Here is a 25,518-nt window from a genome sequence, read left to right as displayed (position 1 = left end):
ACCGCTCCTACTGGACTTGCAGCACATAACATTAAAGGTATTACTTTGCATCGTCTACTGATGCTGCCGGTGGAGCATGACAACAAATTACAATATCACAAGTTAACTGGGGATGCTTGCTTTGAAGTTTCAAGAGTCTTGAGGAAAATGAAACTACTTATCATTGACGAAGTAAGCATGGTTTCCAATATCATGCTTGCCTTTGTGCATTTGAGAATGCAAGAAGTACTTAAAACTGAATATGATGTGTTATTTGGTGGCAAACACATCATTGTTTTCGGAGATCTTCTGCAGCTGACACCAGTAAAAGGAGAACCTGTGTTCAAAATACTCACGCATGAAGATACCAGGAAGTGCCTAGGGAGCATTGGCAACGTCAATATATGGTTAAACTTCAATTATGCTGAACTGCATGAAAATATGCGTCAGGCAAAAGATGAAGATTACAAGAATATTCTACAAGATATTAGAATTGGAAAAGTGACCGAGCATGGAAAAGAAGCTTTGAATGCACGATTACTTTCAAATTTATATCCCGAACAAGAGATTGTGGCTGAGAATATTTTTCAGAAAATTACTGAGAAGAAATCCGGAATATGTTTGATGCCAACTCTTGCAGAATGTGCCATCTTCAACAACAAAATGTTGAATTTAGAAAAGCAAGAGATTGTGAAACTTGAAGCTATTGACAAAATAGAGCACATGGGATCAACAATTATTTTGTCAGAAAATTTGAAATCAAAATTGGATTCATTAGAGAAGACTATATCTAAAACAGCGGGTTTTGAAAAGACTTTGAATGTGTGTTTAAATAGCCGAATCATTTTGAGAAGAAATTTACATGTTGAAAGAGGTCTGGTAAATTGATCAATGGGTAATGTTGTTGATTTTCAGAAGTACAGAAGTAGCGATGGAATGGAATTTTTAAAAATTAAATTTGATGGCATTGAGGAAGTACAGCTAATTAGTCGTTGTTCTGCTAGGTTTTTGCTTGTTAAAGACTTATATGTTCGCCGTAAACAGTTTCCTGTTTGCTTGGCATATGCGGTAACAATTCATAAATCGCAAGGTTTAAGTGTAGACAGTGCATTGGTGAATATTGGCAGTTCTGTGTTCAAGGAGGGTATGGCATATGTGGCATTGTCACGAGTAAGAACTTTATCAGGATTGTACTTGATTGACTGTGATGTCACAAACATTTGTGCGGATCTAGATTGTGTTAAGGAATACAATAGGTTAAGAAGAGAGTATGCGCCACATTTGCCTCAATATCCTTTGTTTGAGAAACGTGTGGTAGGCCGGAAACGTAGAAATATCAGTAATAGTAGGGAGGTTGTTGCAAAAAGACTAAAAGTTAATGAACCGAAAATTGTTAGCAGAAAGAAAGTGGATTCTGTTGAAGATGTTGTCGGTTTTCAATTTGAAAACAGTTCTGGTGTCAACTGCTATGCAAATGTAGTGGTTAATGTTCTCTTTTCACTAGAGAGTTTAAAAGAACAGATTCTGTTGAATTCAGAACAAATTTTATGCTGTTTATTAAATCTGTTTTCGAGAAATGTAGCAGTGATCGAACAAAAGTAGAAAGTGTGTCTGAAGTTCGTTATCTGTTAGATGAATGTTCAGGGCAAACAGACTTCTCTGAAAATAATCAGCAAGATTGTCAGGAGTTTTTAATGTATATGCTTGATGTATTGCAAGATGAGGGTGTAGATGTAGATCACCTGTTTGGGCTTTCTTATCAATGGCAGCATGACTGCGAGAATTGTAGGGTATCAAGTACTACTAGTGTAGACTCAGAAAGATTTATATATTTAACTTTGCCAGACAGTAAATCAGTCTCCTTTAATAAGCTAGTAAATGCAGCGGATCACAACATGGAGTGTAGCCAATGTAAATCTGAAATGATGTCAACATTATTTATACGTAGATATGGACAGTATGTCATTTTAATGATTCAACGATGTAGGCCTGATGGATCAAAATTGTCAACTTTAATAAAAAATTTTGTGGCTTCTCAGCTTTCAATATCAGGAAGGACTTTTGTAACTGTAGCAATTATCTATCACGATGGTCCTTCAACAACATCAGGACATTATACAGCTTATTTAAAGTCTGGAAACGGCTGGTCATTCTGCAATGATTCCGTTGTAACTTTCAAAAAAAAATTGCCGTTTAACCTTAAAAATTCTTACCTGGTGTTTTTAAAACCAAAATTTTAATGAAAGAATCTCGGGATTTTTTGTGAAGAATTGCAAAAGGTTCATGAAGTAGAGGGAATGTAAGTCTGCAATGCTGTCTAGATTATTGGTCCAAAACTTTTAATTATAATGTCAATTTAAAAATCCAACTATATAAACCTGATGCAAGTAAGTCTGCTTCATAGTAAGCAGTATCAGTGTCATAGGAAAAGGAGAACATGAGTGACAAAGAAGGGTAAGATATTAGTAGTCCAGGATTGTGAATATAATCTCAAATGTTTTTTTTTAGAAAGTTGCGAAAATAGAAAATGTCGGGATTTGATTGGAAGAATTACAAGAGTAGCGAATCGCGGCAACATGATTTGGCCTAGTGGAAACATGTGATAGAATGAGAGAACTGTTTTCTTCTATGTAACATATTTTTCGTATCGATGGAGGTTTTATTTCAGAAAGTGGCGGGCTGAAAATATTTATAGCACAACAGAGTGAATGCTGTTCATAGGAGATCCTTCGACGTCATTGAAAGTAAGTTAATTTTAAGGAGTTTTGAAATCAGATTTCTTAGGTTGTATGGGTTTTTTAAACACAGTCATTTTGATTGTGTTTTTTTTCCCCGCTGTTACATGATGAATACGTTCAAGTCACTGATTTAAGTGAAATTTGATACATTCTGAGAACAGCAAAAATAAACCATAAAACATGTATAATTAATGTTCTTCTGTTTGTACTTATGATATACATTTAGAAATGTGAGGTAGATATGGAAAAACTGAGTCTTCTGTAAGTGTCAATTTTAATGCTTATAGTGCTGTATTTCCGGGTACTGTTTTTTTTAAAAAAAGGAATAGGCCTCACCTCAAAGAAAGCTCTTCAAAGCACACATCTTATTTGCATCCTGAAACTATCATTTAAAATATTAGAGACAATTTTATGATGACTTTACATCTTTTTTGCGCTGCTATTGCATCACTATTGTGAGACATCAGCAGTGCAAAAGAAGTACCATGTTGAAAAATAGGTCTCAGTTCATCAGCATGAGGATACTGTTTATTTAAAATATATATCTTTAGGATTGTGTAGGGGACGTAGAGAAGCAGAGGCTTCTGTAAATGTCAAAATTGTTGAAAAAGTGTTTCTTCTTGAACCTTTTCCCTTTTCTTTTGTAATTTTTAAATACATGTAGTAATATTTTTGGAAATGTATGTTTTCTCTTTTACAGATTGAAAGTATGAAAAAATATTTAAAAAAGGTAACAAGAATTATAAGGTAAATGTTTTCTACTCTTTTTACCCGCAATGCACTGCTGATGATGTCACTGACACTATCTCTGATTTACTCTCTATAGCTGTCTTTCTTTTTACATTATTCTCTGTTTACTTCCCTTATACTAACTCTTCTTTTTTTTAAAAAAATATTTTTTTGGTTCGCTTCAAGTTCGCGAACTGGTCAGCGAACTTGAAGCGAACCAAAAGAAATAGAGCTTGCTAGAGTGTTAAACATTCTAGCAATTTTATTTGAAAGGGGAGGTAGTTCTGAAAAGAACTTTTTTTAAATGTTTTTGATGTTTTTTAATTTTTTTTTATTTTCTGAACATTTTTTGTTTTTTTTGTATTTTTAGAACAGTTTTATGTTTTTTTTTGTGTTTTTCATGGAGGGGAAACAACAAAAAAACAGGCATCGAAAAGGGCTCAACAGGAGCAAAGAAAAAATTACTGCTTGGGTGGGTTAGGGCAGTTATGGTTATCATACACCAAGTTTATTAAGTTTACGCTCATATGGCCGAGATACCCGCCACCCCCTCGCAACACAATCCCCAAGGATGGAAAACCGGAAACAGTTCTGAACTTTTGGAAGACGGGAGGGAGTGACCCTCCCGGCCGTATTTATTAAAATATGAAACAAAAATTAAAACATGAAAATAACAGTTTCATATTATGTACAATTTCATTTCCACATTTGCGATGTTTGGCTAACCTTAACATATGCTCTAATACAAAGGTTCTCCTAGCCGAACTAACATCCTACAAACTATTAACTTGTAATTTGAAATTGTACATCCTAACGTTTAAGGGCCAACGGCAAGGTCGTAACCGGTGTCAAGATCCCTAAACCAGAAATGACCCCCTCACTTGTGAGGGGCGACCGCACAGAGGCGTACCTCAAGTGCCACTACCAATTTCCCTTGACTTGACGGGGGCCCCATTAAACTCGACGCCACTTAAAGGTCGTTCGAGGACTCGTGTGAGGTATCTAGAAGGTAGCGTAGACCCCCCTCCCAAACCCCACACAACTTACCACATCTGCCGTCGCAGATGACCTGGCCCCGGGAAATTCTCCAGGAGGGGGCTGTAACCCCTCCTACCCAGGAAGGGGCCTTGACCGCCTTTCCTTTCCTTTCGGCGGCCCATCCTTAGAAGGAACCGCCTCCCCGTTGAGGGGCCAATGGCCACCTCCCTCGAGCGCTCCCATCCGTAATGGTCATAGGGATCTACCAATTAGTGCTCACCGATCATGACCTTACCGCCACAGGACGGATAGTTGACCGGCTATCCGGACCCCCCACAACACTCCTACCTAAAGGTCATGTCTTAAGGTCTGTAGCCAAGCTATACAGTCCCCTATGAGTAACTCGTTCCCCACACGGGACAAATGAACTCCATCCCCCAGATACATACTGTCACCAGTAATACAACCATGCGAAATAGAATGCAGTGTATTGGAACGGAACAATCTACTCACTTTGTTATTAATTTTCCTTACTGAATGATTCAGAGCAGAAACAGAAATAGCCCCCCGCCAAACTTTCCGTGGGATCAAATGGGACCATGCAATCGTGCACCCTGGAACTCTCCTTGCCAACCAACTTACAGTGGAAAGCATTGCCTCCAGAAGAAGTCGTCTACCAGTGGTGACCAAATCATTGCCCCCAAGATGTACTATGACTATAGACGGCGGTGACCTCGTCCGCCCTAGCAAACCCTCAAAAAATGATTGAAACTGGTCAATACAGAGTCCGCCCTTTCCGTAGAAGGACACCCTGTACCCGTATTCCCCAGCCACGTGAATCATGTCACCTGCTTTGAATACGTCCGCGGCACGCCTCACGTATGAGTGGCCCACGACCCACACCTCCTTTTTCACAGCCGGTGAAGTCTGACCGCTGGCCCGGTGTTGGGTCGACTGCATAGTTCGCCCCGCCTCGTAGGCTCGCGCAACTGAAACCAAACAAAAACAAGAAGCGTGAGTACATCATTACAGCTTCACAACATGTGCAACCGCACATACCTTTTATAACAATTGGAGGACCAACGCCCCACACGTTTAACTTGTTCAACGTCCAGACCCCTGGCTGTAGCCTCTGTAGCAGCCCCTATCCGAAAGGAATGGGTCCCAAACTCGCCCGGGTTCAAGCCCGCAGCAGTAATTGACATCGCAAGCACCCGCTGAAACTGAAACCTCGTCAGTGGGGTGGCGTCAGCGTGTCTCAACAAGGTCCCCCCCCATGATGCCACCCTTTGTGTTAAATATGTCTCTACACAACTCACCGGGCACATGGGGGACCCGGGAATCCTTCGTATGATTATGCCATCACCCATCGCACCCTGATCGGTCTTGGACCTGACAAACGAGACAGTCATTGTCTCCCCTCTGATCTGAACGTGCTCTCGGCACAGTCCCCCCATCACATCCCGCTTGTTCCTCGCCACTAGTTCGCTCACCCGCATGGCCCCATGGAATGCCAGCGTAAAAGCGGCTCGGAATAACACTGTTTCAAACTGGGATGAACATGTTGCAGGGAGTCTGGATAATAACAGGGCCAACCTATCCAAACCTATCGGGCGCCTTTCATCTACTTTGCGACCCTCAAGGCGTTGCCACCCACGTAGCGCTTTTTGCACCACGAAAGACGCTGTCGGGTCCTGGATCCCATGAGCCCTAGCCACAAAGGAAATGGCGGCCCGATGCCTCTGGGCCGTAGCCACTGATTTGCCTGCCTGATGTAAAGACAGCAAAAAATTTACTACAGACTCTTCCTGGCCCCAAAGCTCCCCCCTAGCAGCCCCCAAAAAGGCCCAATAGGATCGGAACGCCCCTTCATATGCCTTTTTCGTCCTGGGTGCTAAACTCTCTCCCACGAGGTTACGAAGTTCGGGGCACCGAGAGACCAGAGAGCTTCGGGAAAGGGTGCCGCCACCGGGTCCGCTGTGGGCAGAAAACCCCAGAAGGCCTGCATATGAAAACGAGAAAGCGCATCAGCCGCCTTGTTCATTACCCCCGGGACATGTCTTGCCCTAAATAGTACATTCAATTGCATACATAGTAATACGATCTCCTTGAGCAATCTCAGAATCCCTTTGCATCGTGCTGCCTGGCTATTGATACACTCAACCACGGTCATGTTATCAGACCAGAATACCACAGAGCGATCCCTGAATCCCGCAGGCCAAGTTCTCAGGGCCACCAGAATGGGAAAAAGTTTTAGGAAAGCAATGTTACTTGTCAGTCCATTATCATGCCACCACGACGGCCATTTTTGTGCCGACCACTGCGTGCCGAATATGGCACCAAAACCAATGCTCCCAGCCGAATCTGTCCACAGCCCCAGCTCCTCAGAGGACACGGCTGGCTTGTTCCAGACAATGCGACCATTGAAATCCGCCAGAAATGCCAACCAAATGCGCATGTCCTGGCGAACCTCTGCCGAGAGCCTTGTGTGATGATGGCCCTCCCTCAGGCCGACCATGGCTCGAGCGATCGAGCGAGAAAAGGGGCGGGCCATCGGTATAACTCTTAGGGCAAAGTTCAATTGCCCCACCAATTGCTGTAACTGATGTAGCTTAACCTTAGACTCACTTATACACATTTGCAGGGATGCCCTGAATCTTAACACTTTGTCTCCTGGTAAACGAAAACAACCTTCTTTGGAATCGAGCTCGATCCCCAGAAACTCGAGGCAAGTCGAGGGACCCACCGTCTTACCTGGTGCCAGTGGCACGCCAAACTGATTCATCAAGACACAAAATGCAGACAAAGCCTGCCCACATTCCGGATCCCCGGCTGCCCCCAGAAACAAAAAGTCATCGAGATAATGCATAACATGGTGAAACCCCGTCTTCTTCGTGAAGACCCATTGCAGGAAGCAACTGAACATTTCGAAATAGGCACAAGATATAGAGCACCCCATCGGCATACACTTATCCATGTAATAATGACCCTGAAACATGAAACCAAGAAGACGCTGATCGTCTGGATGTACCGGGAGCAACCGGAACGCTGACTCGATATCAGATTTTGCCATCAGCGCCCCGGGCCCCAGGCGATTCAATATGGCTACGGCCTCATCGAAGGATGCGTACCGCACCGAACACACTTCCGGGTCTATCGCATCGTTTACGGAAAGACCACGTGGGGCTGATAAATTATGTATCAGCCGAAACTCACCCGGGTCCTTCTTGGGGACCACCCCTAAAGGGGAACAAACAAAGTTAGCCACTGGTGGTACACTAAATGGACCGGCGACTCGACCTCGAGCCACCTCTTTCCCGATCTTTTCTTGTACCACGGTCGTATGCTGCAGGACCGATATCTGGTTTTTACATTTTGTTATACCCTGAAAATCCCCCACTGGGATGCGGAAACCATATGAAAACCCGTTCCGCAACACCCGAGCGGAAGCGTGATCCGGGTATTCGTTGAGCCAGGGAATCATTGCCATGGTATCAATTGGAGTAGGTAAAGGCGCCCCTCGGACTATGTCAGACCTGTTTGGCGCCTCCTCTACCCACGTTATCACCAGTTTTGGCTCTGCACATGGACTCAGGATGGGATGATTGCCCACACCCACTACACTCGTGCCTAAATTTGCATGACCCCTGGGGCCTAGTACATTTTCCCCTGTTAAAGTTCCAACATACCCCCCTTTTACCTGTGTTGCCGATTGGCCTTGAGTGATTTTCGTTACTCGTACCTGATCGAAAGGGCGTCCCCGCATATTGGCGAGAGGATTCAACGACATTACTCCCTACTAATGGCACTTTCAACATACCAGAGTCCTCCATTTTGGACCAGGACACAGAATCATAACAATCCCAAGTTAAGTTTCTATCATGCTCTTTCGCTTTTCTGAAAATATTATCGTAACAGAACCAATGATTGCCCTCGTGTGATACAGAATACCCCATGATCCGTGACTGATAAATCGGCAATTCAGGCAGTAATTCGGGCCTCCGTTCACCCAAGATGGATGTAAAAACCCCCCATGCTTTGCCCCAATTGCCAATGTTTTCATTTACCTTGAAGGCGGCCATCTTTGCGCGCCAAACACTCGGATGCATAAGCTCCTTCTGGCTCTTAACATGCTCCATCTCATAATGATTGGTAAGCAACGAAAAGATGTTTATATACTCCTCTGCCCATATCTTCTCTTTGATAGCTAGAGGGACATGTTGACCCAACTTTTCCCTTCGAGAGGGTGCCGACTCATCCCTCGCAACCGGCAAAGGCCGCTTACCTGAACTGGAAGCTGTATCTGCGACTGCCGCAGCCGGCAATGGCGCCTTCGTTGCTTCCCTTGTTTCCCGCAGCTGCTTCATCAACACCCGCGCGTCGTCAGCCGTGGCGCCCTTGCTACCTTTACCCAACCACGCTGCTAATTGTGCCGCCAGCTCGGGCGGCATATCTTCTCCGGACACGGGGGTAACCACTACGGGAATCGGATCCCCTTCCTCCGGCACAGGAATGGGTGCCTCACGAGGGTTACAGGGAACTGGGACGTCTCCCCCCGCTGCTCCCCTTCTGGGCCTCTTGCCTTTTCCACCTGGAGCTGTTCCTGCCAAAGGCCGTTTCGGCCCCCCTTCCTCGTCTTTATCCGCCATTCGCCTCTTTAGGTCGGTCACCTCCTTCATGAGAACACGCAGCATCTGCTCGGTAGTCATTCTCTTTCCCGCCTTTTTAGGCATTCTCCGACAGAGTATCTGCAAAACAAACAAGAAAGATTACAACGCTCAAAATTGGCTCTTCGTTCCGTCTCGAGCTCACATGCAGCGAGGAGGTGCAGCTTCAGAGCACAGGAACAAGAGGATGCTTTCTTGGCTTGTTGCTCCTTTTATCCGTCTTCAGGGCGGGCGTACACCCGCCCCTGCCTGCCCCAAAGGGCGTGGCCGGCCGCGTCAGTGTCTAGGCCAGCCCACTCCAGGGCGGGAAAAAGGCGCGCCCCGGCTACGCCGCTTCGGGCATACCAGCCGAGGCTCGCCTCCCGCCCAAGATGGCTTCCCGGGGGGATCGTGGTACTCCACCATACGTTCGGGGGGACCGAATGGTCGCCCCTTTCCATGTTGCCACATGAGAGCATAGCACCACAATGTATGCACGTAAACTTCATGTGCTTGAAGTTTGGCTGTATGTTTGGCACAGTTTCCTGTGCCTCTCTTACAGTCAAATTTATATTAGAAGTTGATTTGGCCACAGGAGTTGTCGGGGGATTATCTTGCAGATCCCTTAACTCTGCCCGGCTGTAATTTAATGGATGCCACCTGACCATATGGCGATGCATAGTATAGTTGCCCATACTATACTTTTTCTCTGTGCCTCGAGATAATCTTTTTTTGCAAATTAGGCAGGTGGCATATTTTGCATTAACTTTCTTCTCCCCTCGAGGAATTGAGAAAAATTGCCAAATGAAACTTGTTTTCCTTCTGGAAACACGGGGCAACTCCGGAATAAATTCAGGTTCATCAGTGTCCTCTTCTTCTAAGTCGTCTTCTTCTTCCTCTCTGTTTGAGATGAATTGAGATGGTGGTCCTCTCTTGTCATGAGGAGGTTGAGGTGGTGGTGGGGGTCCACCAGCTGAAGCAAAGATAGAAGCCATTGTAATCAAAATGGAAAATGGTCTTTCTCTCACCAAGATGAAAGTCAGAGTGAGGAAAGAAGAAGGGGTTTACGTGATTTTGGAAAAGCAAAAGTTCGGAACCAATGAAAAGTGTTATTTTTAGATCACATGACCTAGTCATACATCATTTGGAAACCAAAAGTGAAATGAACCAATGAAAACTTCGATAAACAATTCACATGACTTGTTCCGCTCACGTTACGCGGTGCGCGCCGCGTCCCGCATCGTTTCCGGTTCGCGGTCCCGAGCACTTTCGGGAGCGCTAAAGTGGCGCGTCATAAGACGCATTCGCGACAATTATACGTCGCGTTTCCGCGACGCGTCACAGTTCCGCTAACGTAAGGTTTACCGGTTCGCGTACTAGATCGCGGCATCAAGATGAGCTAACGGAAAGCTTCCCGGTTCGCTTACCGGAAGCGAAGAAAAAAAATATTTCAATTAAAATTATCAATAAACATCTGAAATATATTTTGGGTTTTAAAGTAGAATACATTTTACAGCTACAGATGTTAGCTTTTAAAAAACCAATGAAATTCACAGAAAAAACCATAGGTTATAGTCCATATATAGTTAGGAATTTGTATTTACAAAACCTTGAAAATTCAATGAAAAAACCATTGGTTATAGAAGATATATAGTTAGGAATTTGCATTTACAAAACCTTGAAAATTCTATGAAAAAACCATTGGTTATAGAACATATATAGTTAGGAATTTGCATTTACAAAACCTTATTTTACTCGCATAAAACCATTGAAATTCCATATATAGTTAGATGCGCTAACTATATATCGCGCACCCGCAATCCACTGCTGATGATGTCACATATTACATCATTCATGACATGGTCAGTGACATCACTGATGACATCACTGATGACATCTCAAATGACATCACTGACAACATCTCAAATGACATCACTGATGACATCACTGATGACATCTCATTTGACATTACTGATCACATCACTGATGACATCATTCATGTGATAATACGATGAACCTCTTCAGACTCTAATATAACCTTAGATACAATCAGTGTAAACAGACACTCACAGACTGTCACTCATCCATGGAGTTACTCACACACCTAGTCAGTCATGCAAAGAATCAATCACACCTCCATTTCCTCAACTATACAGTTATACAAACTTTACTTATTCAAACATATACTAACACATATTTACTCGCTTATACAATCCCTGATACAAGTTCACAATGATCCATACAGCCACTCACACATTCACTGGCTCTTATGCACAGTTATTTATATATGTCAACTCTCACATGTACTGTGTTTTACATATGTACTTACTTTGACATGTAGCACTGAGATATCCATTCACTCACCAATACACTCATGCACACAGTCAATCGCCCATACAGCTGTTTCCACATGCACTTTTGAACCCATACATCTAGTGAATCCACTGCTCACACATCTATGCACAGAGTCACACACCCCCCAGACACCCACACACACACACTCGCTCTCCCATACAAATACTTGGGCAACCAATCAATAACCCATATAGTTACTCATATAGGTACAGAATAACACATGCAGCATCTTATACAACAACAGACATACTGATGCACACATTCAGACAGTTTAGTCACTAACCAATGCACTCAGTGAGACACATTTAATCACTCTCTCATACAGTCAGTCATGCACCTACTAAATCCTTCATCCAGACACTTATACATCCACTCATTCTTCAATATGTAAGACATATTTTAACTTTACAGAAACATACAGTCACTGGATGTTGTCATCAGTGATGTCATCAGTGATGTCATTTGAGATGTCATCAGTGATGTCATCAGTGATGTCACTGACCATGTCATGAATGATGTAATATGTGACATCATCAGCAGTGGATTGCGGGTGCGCGATATATAGTTAGCGCATCTAACTATATATGGAATTTCAATGGTTTTATGCGAGTAAAATAAGGTTTTGTAAATGCAAATTCCTAACTATATATGTTCTATAACCAATGGTTTTTTCATTGAATTTTCAAGGTTTTGTAAATGCAAATTCCTAACTATATATCTTCTATAACCAATGGTTTTTTCATTGAATTTTCAAGGTTTTGTAAATGCAAATTCCTAACTATATATGGACTATAACCTATGGTTTTTTCTGTGAATATATATATATATATCTATATATATATATATATATAGATATATATATATATATATGGGGAACCACAAATGTCCTTAAGCTCTTCCAGGACACACTCGTGTTCAGCCTGCCATCCGGCCTGTCAGGATTCTGCTCCCCATAAATTCACTGGTGTGTTATGGTGCCTAACGCGTTTCGGGGCCACCTGCCCCCTATTTATAGGCCACTCGTTATGCGCTGTACAAAGGCTCCCTTTTATTGGTAGATTAAAAGCATGCCTCCTATTGGTTGTCAGTTCGTTTTTGTCTATGTTGCATGCTGGGAAACGTATTTTTTCTCTTGGGAGTCTCTGAATCACATATTCATTTGGAGTGATTGTTAAGGTCCCTAAGTGGGATACCGTGATTTCTGGCGAGTTTTGTTCAATCCGGCTTCACACGCTATGGCAGATCAGCAACATTCTGATCCGTAGCCTCTCCTGTCCATTACCCACTCGTGGTGACCGGAGATGGTGCATCCTGACGCGGTAAGGACCCCGCGCTGCAAATAGGGAACCACAAATGTCCTTAAGCTCTTCCAGGACACACTCGTGTTCAGCCTGCCATCCGGCCTGTCAGGATTCTGCTCCCCATAAATTCACTGGTGTGTTATGGTGCCTAACGCGTTTCGGGGCCACCTACCCCCTATTCATAGGCCACTCGTTATGCGCTGTACAAAGGCTCCCTTTTATTGGTAGATTAAAAGCATGCCTCCTATTGGTTGCCAGTTCGTTTTTGTCTATGTTGCATGCTGGGAAACGTATTTTTTCTCTTGGGAGTCTCTGAATCACATATTCATTTGGAGTGATTGTTAAGGTCCCTAAGTGGGATACCGTGATTTCTGGCGAGTTTTGTTCAATCCGGCTTCACACGCTATGGCAGATCAGCAACATTCTGATCCGTAGCCTCTCCTGTCCATTACCCACTCGTGGTGACCGGAGATGGTGCATCCTGACGCGGTAAGGACCCCGCGCTGCAAATAGGGAACCACAAATGTCCTTAAGCTCTTCCAGGACACACTCGTGTTCAGCCTGCCATCCGGCCTGTCAGGATTCTGCTCCCCATAAATTCACTGGTGTGTTATGGTGCCTAACGCGTTTCGGGGCCACCTGCCCCCTATTCATAGGCCACTCGTTATGCGCTGTACAAAGGCTCCCTTTTATTGGTAGATTAAAAGCATGCCTCCTATTGGTTGCCAGTTCGTTTTTGTCTATGTTGCATGCTGGGAAACGTATTTTTTCTCTTGGGAGTCTCTGAATCACATATTCATTTGGAGTGATTGTTAAGGTCCCTAAGTGGGATACCGTGATTTCTGGCGAGTTTTGTTCAATCCGGCTTCACACGCTATGGCAGATCAGCAACATTCTGATCCGTAGCCTCTCCTGTCCATTACCCACTCGTGGTGACCGGAGATGGTGCATCCTGACGCGGTAAGGACCCCGCGCTGCAAATAGGGTAATGGACAGGAGAGGCTACGGATCAGAATGTTGCTGATCTGCCATAGCGTGTGAAGCCGGATTGAACAAAACTCGCCAGAAATCACGGTATCCCACTTAGGGACCTTAACAATCACTCCAAATGAATATGTGATTCAGAGACTCCCAAGAGAAAAAATATGTTTCCCAGCATGCAACATAGACAAAAACGAACTGGCAACCAATAGGAGGCATGCTTTTAATCTACCAATAAAAGGGAGCCTTTGTACAGCGCATAACGAGTGGCCTATGAATAGGGGGCAGGTGGCCCCGAAACGCGTTAGGCACCATAACACACCAGTGAATTTATGGGGAGCAGAATCCTGACAGGCCGGATGGCAGGCTGAACACGAGTGTGTCCTGGAAGAGCTTAAGGACATTTGTGGTTCCCTATTTGCAGCGCGGGGTCCTTACCGCGTCAGGATGCACCATCTCCGGTCACCACGAGTGGGTAATGGACAGGAGAGGCTACGGATCAGAATGTTGCTGATCTGCCATAGCGTGTGAAGCCGGATTGAACAAAACTCGCCAGAAATCACGGTATCCCACTTAGGGACCTTAACAATCACTCCAAATGAATATGTGATTCAGAGACTCCCAAGAGAAAAAATACGTTTCCCAGCATGCAACATAGACAAAAACGAACTGGCAACCAATAGGAGGCATGCTTTTAATCTACCAATAAAAGGGAGCCTTTGTACAGCGCATAACGAGTGGCCTATGAATAGGGGGCAGGTGGCCCCGAAACGCGTTAGGCACCATAACACACCAGTGAATTTATGGGGAGCAGAATCCTGACAGGCCGGATGGCAGGCTGAACACGAGTGTGTCCTGGAAGAGCTTAAGGACATTTGTGGTTCCATATATATATATATATATATATATATATTCACTGAAAAAACCATAGGTTATAGACCATATATAGTTAGGAATTCGCATTTACAAAACCTTATTTTACTCACACAAAACCGTTGAAATTCCATATATAGTTAGTTGCACTAACTATATATCGCGCACCCGCAATCCACTGCTGATGATGTCACATATTACATCATTCATGACATGGTCAGTGACATCACTGATGACATCACTGATGACATCTCAAATGACATCACTGATGACATCTCAAATGACATCACTGATGACATCACTGATGACATCTCATTTGACATTACTGATCACATCACTGATGATATCATTCATGTGATAATACGATGAACCTCTTCAGACTCTAATATAACCTTAGATACAATCAGTGTAAACAGACACTCACAGACTGTCACTCATCCATGGAGTTACTCACACACCTAGTCAGTCATGCAAAGAATCAATCACACCTCCATTTCCTCAACTATACAGTTATACAAACTTTACTTATTCAAACATATACTAACACATATTTACTCTCTTATACAATCCCTGATACAAGTTCACAATGATCCATACAGCCACTCACACATTCACTGGCTCTTATGCACAGTTATTTATATATGTCAACTCTCACATGTACTGTGTTTTACATATGTACTTACTTTGACATGTAGCACTGAGATATCCATTCACTCACCAATACACTCATGCACACAGTCAACCGCCCATACAGCTGTTTCCACATGCACTTTTGAAACCATACATCTAGTGAATCAACTGCTCACACATCAATGCACAGTCATACACCTCCCAGCCACCCACACACACACACACTCAGTCTCCCATACAAATACTTGGGCAACCAATCAATAACCCATATAGTTACTCATATAGCTACTTATCAACACATGCAACAGTTTACAGAACAACAGACATAATGATGCACAAATTAAGACAGTTTAGTCACTAACCCATGCACTCAGTGAGACACATTTAATCACTCACTCATACAGTCAGTCATGCACCTTCTAAATCCTTCATCCAGACACTTATACATCCACTCATTCTTCAATATGTAAGACATATTTTAACTTTACAGAAACATACAGTCACTGGATGTTGTCATCAGTGATGTCATCAGTGATGTCATTTGAGATGTCATCAGTGATGTCATCAGTGATGTCACTGACCATGTCATGAATGATGTAATATGTGACATCATCAGCAGTGGATTGCGGGTGCGCGATATATAGTTAGTGCAACTAACTATATATGGAATTTCAATGGTTTTGTGTGAGTAAAATAAGGTTTTGTAAATGCGAATTCCTAACTATATATGGTCTATAACCTATGTTTTTTCAGTGAATTTTCAAGGTTTTGTAAATGCTAATTCCTAACTATATATGGTCTATAACCTATGGTTTTTTCAGTGAATTTTCAAGGTTTTGTAAATGCTAATTCCTAACTATATATGGTCTATAGCCTATGGTTTTTTCAGTGAATATATATATATATATACATACATATATAAACATATATCATCTGTATATCTATATAAATACAAACATAAATGCATGCATACATATACTTATATGCATACAGATGCATGTTATTTACATGAAAGTTGAAAAAACACAAATAAAAGCAAAGCTAAAAAGCCACCTCATTACAAACAGAATGGCTTTAACTTAAATGAGGGCGAGATCTATTGCATTTTCAATGCTTGTTTACTTTGGTTCCATCAAGAAGGCATTCAGATGTGTCACACATTTGCCATAAATTCTGAATGTTAGCACTCTAGTTGCACATTAGATCACTGTAGTAAAGCTACTGCTCACCAGGGACGTCTGCTGCTGGTATTCAAAGTGCATGTTTCAGTCTGCATGTCAGAATTTTTTTAATGAAATAGAAGAGGATTTGAGAAGTCACTCAAAATGATCCCTAATTTTTCTTTCTGAAGCACTAATCATACTTTCTATGGCAAAATTAACCCCCTCATGTTGTTCCTTTTTAAATTGAGTGTTTTCAGACTTACCACTTCATTCCAATCAAGATGGCTTCTGGTGTGCCATACTTTTGTCATAAGTAAGACTGTTAGCGCTCTAGTTGTTCTTTAGAACACTCTGGGACATTCTGTCATTGGGCTATACTTGGGGTACATCTGGGTGATATTTGGGCTACATTTAGGCTCTTTTGTCTCTGGTGGCCATCTTGGGAGACTGTATGTCAGAATTTTTTAATGAAATTGAAGAGGGTTTGAGAAGTCACTCAAAATGTGCCCTAATTTTTCTTTCTGCAGCACTAATCATAATTCATATGGCAAAATATACCCCCTCATTTTGTTCCTTTTTAAATTAAATGTTTTAAGAGTTACCACTTTATTCCAATCAAGATGGCTTCAGGTGTGCCATACCTTTGTAATAAGTAGGACTGTTAGCGCTCTAGTTGTACTTTAGAACACTCTGGGACATTCTGTCATTGGGCTATACTTGGGCTATATCTGGGTGATATTTGGGCTACATTTGGGCTCTTTTGTCTCTGGTGGCCATTTTGGGAGACTGCATGTCAGAATGTTTTAATGAAATAGAAAAGGATTTGAGAAGTCACTCAAAATGTGCCCTAATTTTTCTTTCTGCAGCACTAATCATACTTTCTATGGCAAAATATACCCCCTCATGTTGTTTCTTTTTAAATTAAATGTTTTAAGAGTTACCACTTTATTCCAATCAAGATGGCTTCAGGTGTGCCATACCTTTGTAATAAGTAGGACTGTTAGCGCTCTAGTTGTTCTTTAGAACACTCTGGGACATTCTGTCATTGGGCTATACTTGGGCTACATCTGGGTGATATTTGGGCTACATTTGGGCTCTTTTGTCTCTGGTGGCCATTTTGGGAGACTGCATGTCAGAATGTTTTAATGAAATAGAAAAGGTTTTGAGAAGTCACTCAAAATGTGCCCTAATTTTTCATTCTGCAGCACTAATCATACTTTCTATGGCAAAATATACCCCCTCATGTTGTTTCTTTTTAAATTAAATGTTTTAAGAGTTACCACTTTATTCCAATCAAGATGGCTTCAGGTGTGCCATACCTTTGTAATAAGTAGGACTGTTAGCGCTCTAGTTGTTCTTTAGAACACTCTAGGAGGCTGCAGTAGAACACAAAGGAATCAACTGACAGTCTCTGTCCTTGTTGGATGTACATGTTTTACTGAGAATGTCAGACTTCATTTTCACATGACTGAGAAAGATAATGTGAATTTACAGAAAATATGCTTTCAGTTTAGCTTATAGATCCCCTTCCAAACCACTGTGGGAAAATCATGAGATATTAGTTTTCTTTCAAACAATATTCATGATATCACAGCAGAAGGTTTTTTCACATGGTAAAATCACCTTAGAACCCACCACAATTCCTAAAACGAGTATGGTACCATCAACAAATGATTTATAATGTAACTAAAGTCCTAAAACCCTCTATTAACTACAATGCTTTTTAATGAGGTGCTATCATGTATATTGGTCCCAAGATGGCTGCCAACACTTCTTGGATGAAGTGCTGACAGCCAATCAGATCAGATGTGTGGTTAGGCTCCGCCCAGATATATATCTTTTTTTGAACCTAAATTACTCAAAATCCACTGGAGCACATATATTGAGACCTAGCAAAGGCACATCGGGCTTTTTGAAAATTCTATGTCTAATAACTTTGGCGTTTGTGGACGGAATTGGCTGAAATTTTCAGGAAAATGGAACATTTTGTTTCTGAGCAGCCCCAGACAATTTGGGGGGGTTTCATCAAGGGGGGGCCGAGAAAAAAGGGGGGTCCCAAAACGCGTTTTTCCCATGTTAATTTCCATAGGGCGGTTGGCCTCACTTTTAGCTCGAACGGCTGAATGGATTTCCACCAAACTTGGCAAAATTGTAGGGACTGGTAGCCCGATGTGCCTTTGCTATGTCTCAAGATATGTGCTCCAGTGGATTTTGAGTAATTTAGGTTAAAAAAAATATATATATCTATAGGCGCGCTCCGGTACGCGCACAGGGGAGCGCACCGGGCATGCTACGCGACTTGCGCGCATAAAGCTAATTGGCTATGGGGTGTCTGTAAACATTCTACACAGTCTGGAGCGGCCGCCATCTTGTGGCTCGGTAAAATCGAGACACAAGAGGTGGCAAAAACAAAGGGAGGAATTGACCATAAGGGGGCAGGGTAGACCCCCCTCCTGACCCCCTAGGCTTAATGTGGGGGCTAAAATAGGGTCCCGCGGGGCATTTGAAAAAAAATATTTTTTTTGATTTGCGCGGGGGGAGCGCCCGGTACGCGCACCGGGAAGCGCACCGGTGAGCGAAGTAAGGGGAAAATCCAGGACCATATTTATGAAGGCCTTGCGCTGCCAATTTTGCGCCGCCTGTGTGTCACTTTTTGTGACGCACCAGCGGTGTAAAAAAATGCGCATTGTTACGCTATATTTAAAAAGTGACGCATCTAGGTAGATAGGTCACTTTTTAAAACCCTGCGCCACATTATACCTGCATCAGGTATAATGTATGCAGAGGGGGCGTTCTCCTGCAAAAAGCTTGTTAATAGCGACGCAGTGAAATCATTGAGATTTCACTGCGTCACTTTTAGGATGCTGTTGCGTCCAAATCTTGCGTCTGCCTCACAGCAGGTGTAAGACTGACGCAAAACCTTTCACAAGGTGCTTTCCCCATGTGAAAGGACGCATTACTGGAGTTGCGTCACTTTTGTGACGCACTCCAGCAATGCGTCACTTTTGTGTTTACAGATACGTCAGAAATATTGACGTATCTGTAAATCCTTGCGACATGATTCGTCATATATTAAATATGACACATCTGGAATGTCGTAAGGAGTGCGCACAGAAAAGTGACGCATCGCACCAGCGGTGTAAAAAAATGCGCCTCGTTGCGCTATATTTAAAAAGTGACCCATCTAGGTAGATGGGTCACTTTTTAAAACCCTGTGCCACATTATACCTGCGTCAGGTATAATTTATGCAGAGGGGGCGTTCCCCTGCAAAAAGCTTGGTAATAGCGACGCAGTGAAATCTATGAGATTTCACTGTGTCACTTTTAGGATGCTGTTGCGTCAAAATCTTGCGCCTGCCTCACAGCAGGTGTAAGACTGACGCAAGACCTTTCACATGGTGCTTTCCCCATGTGAAAGGACGCCTTACTGGAGTTGAGTCACTTTTGTGACGCACTCCAGCAATGCGTCACTTTTGTGTTTACAGATACGTCAGAAATACTGACGTATCTATAACTCCTTGTGACATGATTCGTCATACATTAAATATGACAAATCTGGAATGTCGTAAGGAGTGCGCACAGAAAAGTGACGCATCGCACCGGCGGTGTAAAAAAAGGTACGCGCACCGGGAAGCGCACCGGTGAGCCAAGTAAGGGGAAAATCCAGGACCATATTTATGAAGGCCTTGCGCTGCCAGTTTTGCGCCGCCTGTGCGTCACTTTTTGTGACGCACCAGCGGTGTAAAAAAATGCGCATTGTTACGCTATATTTAAAAAGTGACGCATCTAGGTAGATGGGTCACTTTTTAAAACCCTGCGCCACATTATACCTGCATCAGGTATAATGTATGCAGAGGGGGCGTTCCCCCGCAAAAAGCTTGTTAATAGCGACGCAGTGAAATCTATGAGATTTCACTGTGTCACTTTTAGGATGCTGTTGCGTCAAAATCTTGCGCCTGCCTCACAGCAGGTGTAAGACTGACGCAAGACCTTTCACATGGTGCTTTCCCCATGTGAAAGGACGCATTACTGGAGTTGCATCACTTTTGTGACACACTCCAGCAATGCGTCACTTTTGTGTTTACAGATACGTCAGAAATACTGACGTATCTGTAACTCTTTGCGACATGATTCGTCATATATTAAATATGACACATCTGGAATGTTGTAAGGAGTGCGCACAGAAAAGTGACGCATCGCACTAGTGGTGTAAAAAAATGTGCCTCGTTGCGCTATATTTAAAAAGGGACCCATCTAGGTAGATGGGTCACTTTTTAAAACCCTGTGCCACATTATACCTGCGTCAGGTATAATGTATGCAGAGGGGGCGTTCCTCTGCAAAAAGCTTGGTAATAGCGACGCAGTGAAATCTATGAGATTTCACTGTGTCACTTTTAGGATGCTGTTGCGTCAAAATCTTGCGCCTGCCTCACGGCAGGTGTAAGACTGACGCAAGACCTTTCACATGGTGCTTTCCCCATGTGAAAGGACGCCTTACTGGAGTTGAGTCACTTTTGTGACGCACTCCAGCAATGCGTCACTTTTGTGTTTACAGAAACGTCAGAAATACTGACGTATCTGTAACTCCTTGCGACATGATTCGTCATACATTAAATATGACAAATCTGGAATGTCGTAAGGAGTGCGCTCAGAAAAGTGACGCATCGCACCAGTGGTGTAAAAAAAGGTATGCGCACCGGGAAGCGCACCGGTGAGCGAAGTAAGGGGAAAATCCAGGACCATATTTATGAAGGCCTTGCGCTGCCAGTTTTGCGCCGACTGTGCGTCACTTTTTGTGACGCACCAGCGGTGTAAAAAAATGCGCATTGTTATGTTATATTTAAAAAGTGACACATCTAGGTAGATGGGTCACTTTTTAAAACCCTGCGCCACATTATACCTGCGTCAGGTATAATGTATGCAGAGGGGGCGTTCCCCCGCAAAAAGCTTGTAAATAGCGACGCAGTGAAATCTATGAGATTTCACTGCATCACTTTTAGGATGCTGTTGTGTCAAAATCTTGCGCCTGCCTCACAGCAGGTGTAAGACTGACGCAAGACCTTTCACATGGTGCTTTCCCCATGTGAAAGGACGCATTACTGGAGTTGCGTCACTTTTGTGACGCACTCCAGCAATGCGTCACTTTTGTGTTTACAGATACGTCAGAAATACTGACGTATCTTTAGCTCCTTGCGACATGATTCGTCATACATTAAATATGACACATCTGGAATGTCATAAGGAGTGCGCACAGAAAAGTGACGCATCGCACCAGTGGTGTAAAAATATGCGCCTCGTTGTGCTATATTTAAAAAGTGACGCATCTAGGTAGATGGGTCACTTTTTAAAACCCTGCGCCACATTATACCTGCGTCAGGTATAATGTATGCAGAGGGGGCGTTCCCCCGCAAAAAGCTTTGTAATAGTGACGCAGTGAAATCTATGAGATTTTACTGCGTCACTTTTAGGATGCTGTTGCGTCAAAATCTTGCGCCTGCCTCACAGCAGGTGTAAGACTGACGCAAGACCTTTCACATGGTGCATTCCCTATGTGAAAGGACGCATTACTGGAGTTGCGTCACTTTTGTGACGCACTCCAGTAATGCTTCAATTTTGTGTTTACAGATACGTCAGAAATACTGACGTATCTGTAACTCCTTGCGAATTGATTAGTCATAAATGAAATATGACACATCTGGAATGTCATAAGGAGTGCGCCCAGAAAAGTGACGCATCGCTGTTTTCACGTAGCGATGTGTCACTTTTCAGAAATGAGGCCTCCAGTTTATTCACTCTGTCACCTCTACGACTCTTTCTTGCGTCAATACGTCCCTTTTGCATACATTACACCTGACGTAGGAATAATGTGGCACAGGGGTTTACAAAGTGACGTATTTACCTAGAAACGCCACTTTGTAAATATGAATAAATAAGGTGCATTTTTTATTGGACTGTTGTGTCACAAAAAGTGATGCTTTGGTGCCGTTAAAGTGACGCATGGCTTCATAAATGAGGCCTTCTGCCTTCAAGTCCAGCAATGCATCTTTTCTTATCCTTCCACAACCCTGTTCCTTTTCAACATTTTCTTTGAATATCATTATTTCCCATATTCACTCTTCTTCTCATAACTTTCTTTCCTAACACTCACCTTCTTTCAGTCCTCCTACTTCACTTCCTTTTTCCTCTCATACCTTTCTGTTCTTTCTTACTCATTCTCCTTTCCATTATCAATGCACTCTATTTCACTTACTCTTTTTCATTTTTTTAAGGGTACACAGACAAAATATCGATTTTTAAATATCGATATACAAAAATATCGAAGTTTAAATATTGATGGGACAAAATATCGAAGGTAAGTAATATCGACAGCCTTAATATCGATATTAGTATGATATCAGTAATATCGAAGTTTTAAATATCGATGTCAATAATATCGAAATAAATAACTTTGATGTTACTAATATAAATTTTTAAATAAATTTAGTGTATATTATATTGTATTTATTATGTTTTATTATTTATTTTTAATGTAATTTAATTAAATATTGTCTTTTACTACTGTAGCGGGTTGTGGGTTTATAGGGGAATAGGGTGGGAAGTAATTTAATTATGTTAAATTAATTATTAATTAGTATTTATTTATTTATTTTATTTCTGGCGATTTTTAGAGCGCGCAAATACCCTGGGGTGTCTCGGCGCTGTAGTTGCAGAACTCTCCGGAGGAGGGGGGGGGGATTAGGCAGGGAACAACCAAGTCTTCAGTTGCTTTCTGAAGTGAAGAAGGGTCGGAGCGCTCTTGATGTTTAGAGGAAGTGCGTTCCACATTTTGGCCGTGGCCACAGCAAAACGTTTGTCGCCCCAGTTGGCCCTTCTTGTACGGGGGACCATGAGTAGGTGCGCTGAGGATGACCGCAGAGTTCTAGTATGTTCAAGCGGTCGGAAGGCTTTCCTTAAGAATAAGGGTCCTTGATCGTGAATGGCCTTATATGCAATGCATAAAGCCTTAAACTTGATGCGGCTCCTCACCGGTAGCCAATGTAATTGTCGAATGTAGGGGGAAACTGATGCAAATCTAGGGATAGATAGCAATGTTCTGGCAGCAGCGTTCTGGACAGTTTGGAGTTTATTAAGAACCTTTTGTTGTGTATTGAGTAACAATGCATTGCAGTAATCAGTTTTGGAGAATACTAGTGTACTGACCAAGGTTTTACCTGCATGTGACGGAAGGTATGGGATTAGTTTTTTTATCCTTTTTAGTACGTGGAAGGAAGAAGAAACCACCGCATTGACATGTTGCTGGAATGTCAATTTGTTATCGAAGATAACGCCCAAGTTGCGTACCTTCGTCACAGGTTCTGGTGGTTGTCCCATCTGGTGAGGCCACCATTGAGGGGACCAGGTGGGTTGAAGCCTCCCGAATGTCATCACTTCTGTCTTATCAGAGTTAAGTTTAAGACAGTTGGATGACATCCAGGAGCTTATTGCCTTCATTCCCATTTGGAAATTGGCTGCTACTGAGATTCCGTCATTATGTATCGATAATACCAATTGGGTATCGTCAGCGTAAGTAGTGAGGGAGATTCCACAGGATTTTATGACCCTCGCCAGGTCCGACACATAGATATTAAATAGTGTCGGACTTAGCGAGGATCCCTGTGGTACTCCACATGGCAAGGAGAAGGTCTGGGATGTGAAATTGCCTAGTTTCACTGTTTGTGAACGGTTCGACAGGAATGAGGCCAGGAGGTTTTTTGCTTTGCATGTGATTCCTATGGCTTCGACACGGTCGATCAAGGTGGCGTGGTCGACCGTGTCGAAGGCCGCAGATAGGTCCAGGAGTACTAGAACTGCGGCTCCTCCATTATCCATTGTAGACCTAATCTCATCTGCTGCTTTCAACAGTGCCGTCTCTGTTCCGTGGCCCTGTCGGAACCCAAATTGGGTGTCATCCAGTAGATTATTGTGATGGATGTAATTTGACAGCTGGATATTCATGATCTTTTCAAAGATCTTTGCAGGGAATGGGAGACAGGCAATGGGCCTATAACTAGCAGGAAGGAGAGGGTCTAGACTAGGTTTTTTAAGCAGCGGTTTGATTATTGCTTTTTTCCACTGCGGGGGGTATACACCGGATTCAAACATTGCATTGCAGATGGTGGTTAGGGGAGGGGCAATAACCTCCGAGATGAGGTTGAGAATGTTTGGAGGGCAAGGGTCCAAAGGTGAGCCGGATTTGGTTCGAGCGATCAGTGGTTGAATGAATTCACAGGAGGTGGGTTCAAAATCTGCGAATAAGGGAGCGGTGTCAGCTGTGGAATGAGAGGGAATGGTCGCTATCTCAGGTGTAAATGTGTTAAAGATGGCTCTAACCTTGTCCTCGAAAAAATTGGCTAATGCATCAGAAAGGGCTTGAGACCCTTCTGACTGAGGAACAGATGGATTGGACAGATAGGTTACTACTTGAAATAGTTTCCCTGAGGAGTTTTTCGCCTCATTAATTTGGCTTGTATAGTATGTAGTTTTTTCTGTTTTTATGAGTTTTTTATAGTTAGTGAGAGCGCTTTTGTAACTAATCTTGTCAGATGTGTTAAAGTTACGGCGCCACTGCCGTTCCAGGTTTCTGCAATACTGACGCTGAAGTCTGAGCGGCTCAGAAAACCAGGGGGCTGATGGGCGTAGTAGGAATTATTAATTCATTAATTGAGAAATAATTTTTAATTATTTTAAATCAATTGATTGGGTTTATAGGGGAATAGGGTGGGAAGTAATTTAATTATAATTAATTAATTGATATATGTTTGTACATATTTTAATAATTAATTGGTAATTAATTTATATTAATTAGTTAATTAATTAATATAATTTTGTACATATTTATAATTATTAATTATTTGGTAAATAATTAATATTAATTATTTAATTACATTAATTATAGTAATTTTTTTATATATAATTTTTTGTTATTCTTAATTATTTAATTTGGAAAAATATTATTAATTATTAAATTAAATTAATTACAGCTAATGTGCTAATATATTTACTTTATTGTTATTGTTAATTAATAATTAATTGGTAATTAAATAATATTAATTAATTTTGGGTAAAGGAGTATTTTTAGGGTTCAGGGTCAGTTTTCAGTTTTTGG

This window comes from Lissotriton vulgaris, chromosome 3_1 (assembly GCF_964263255.1).
Source record: "Lissotriton vulgaris chromosome 3_1, aLisVul1.2, whole genome shotgun sequence".
In the NCBI taxonomy this organism is placed as follows: domain Eukaryota; kingdom Metazoa; phylum Chordata; class Amphibia; order Caudata; family Salamandridae; genus Lissotriton; species Lissotriton vulgaris.
This window is presented reverse-complemented; position numbering follows the sequence as displayed.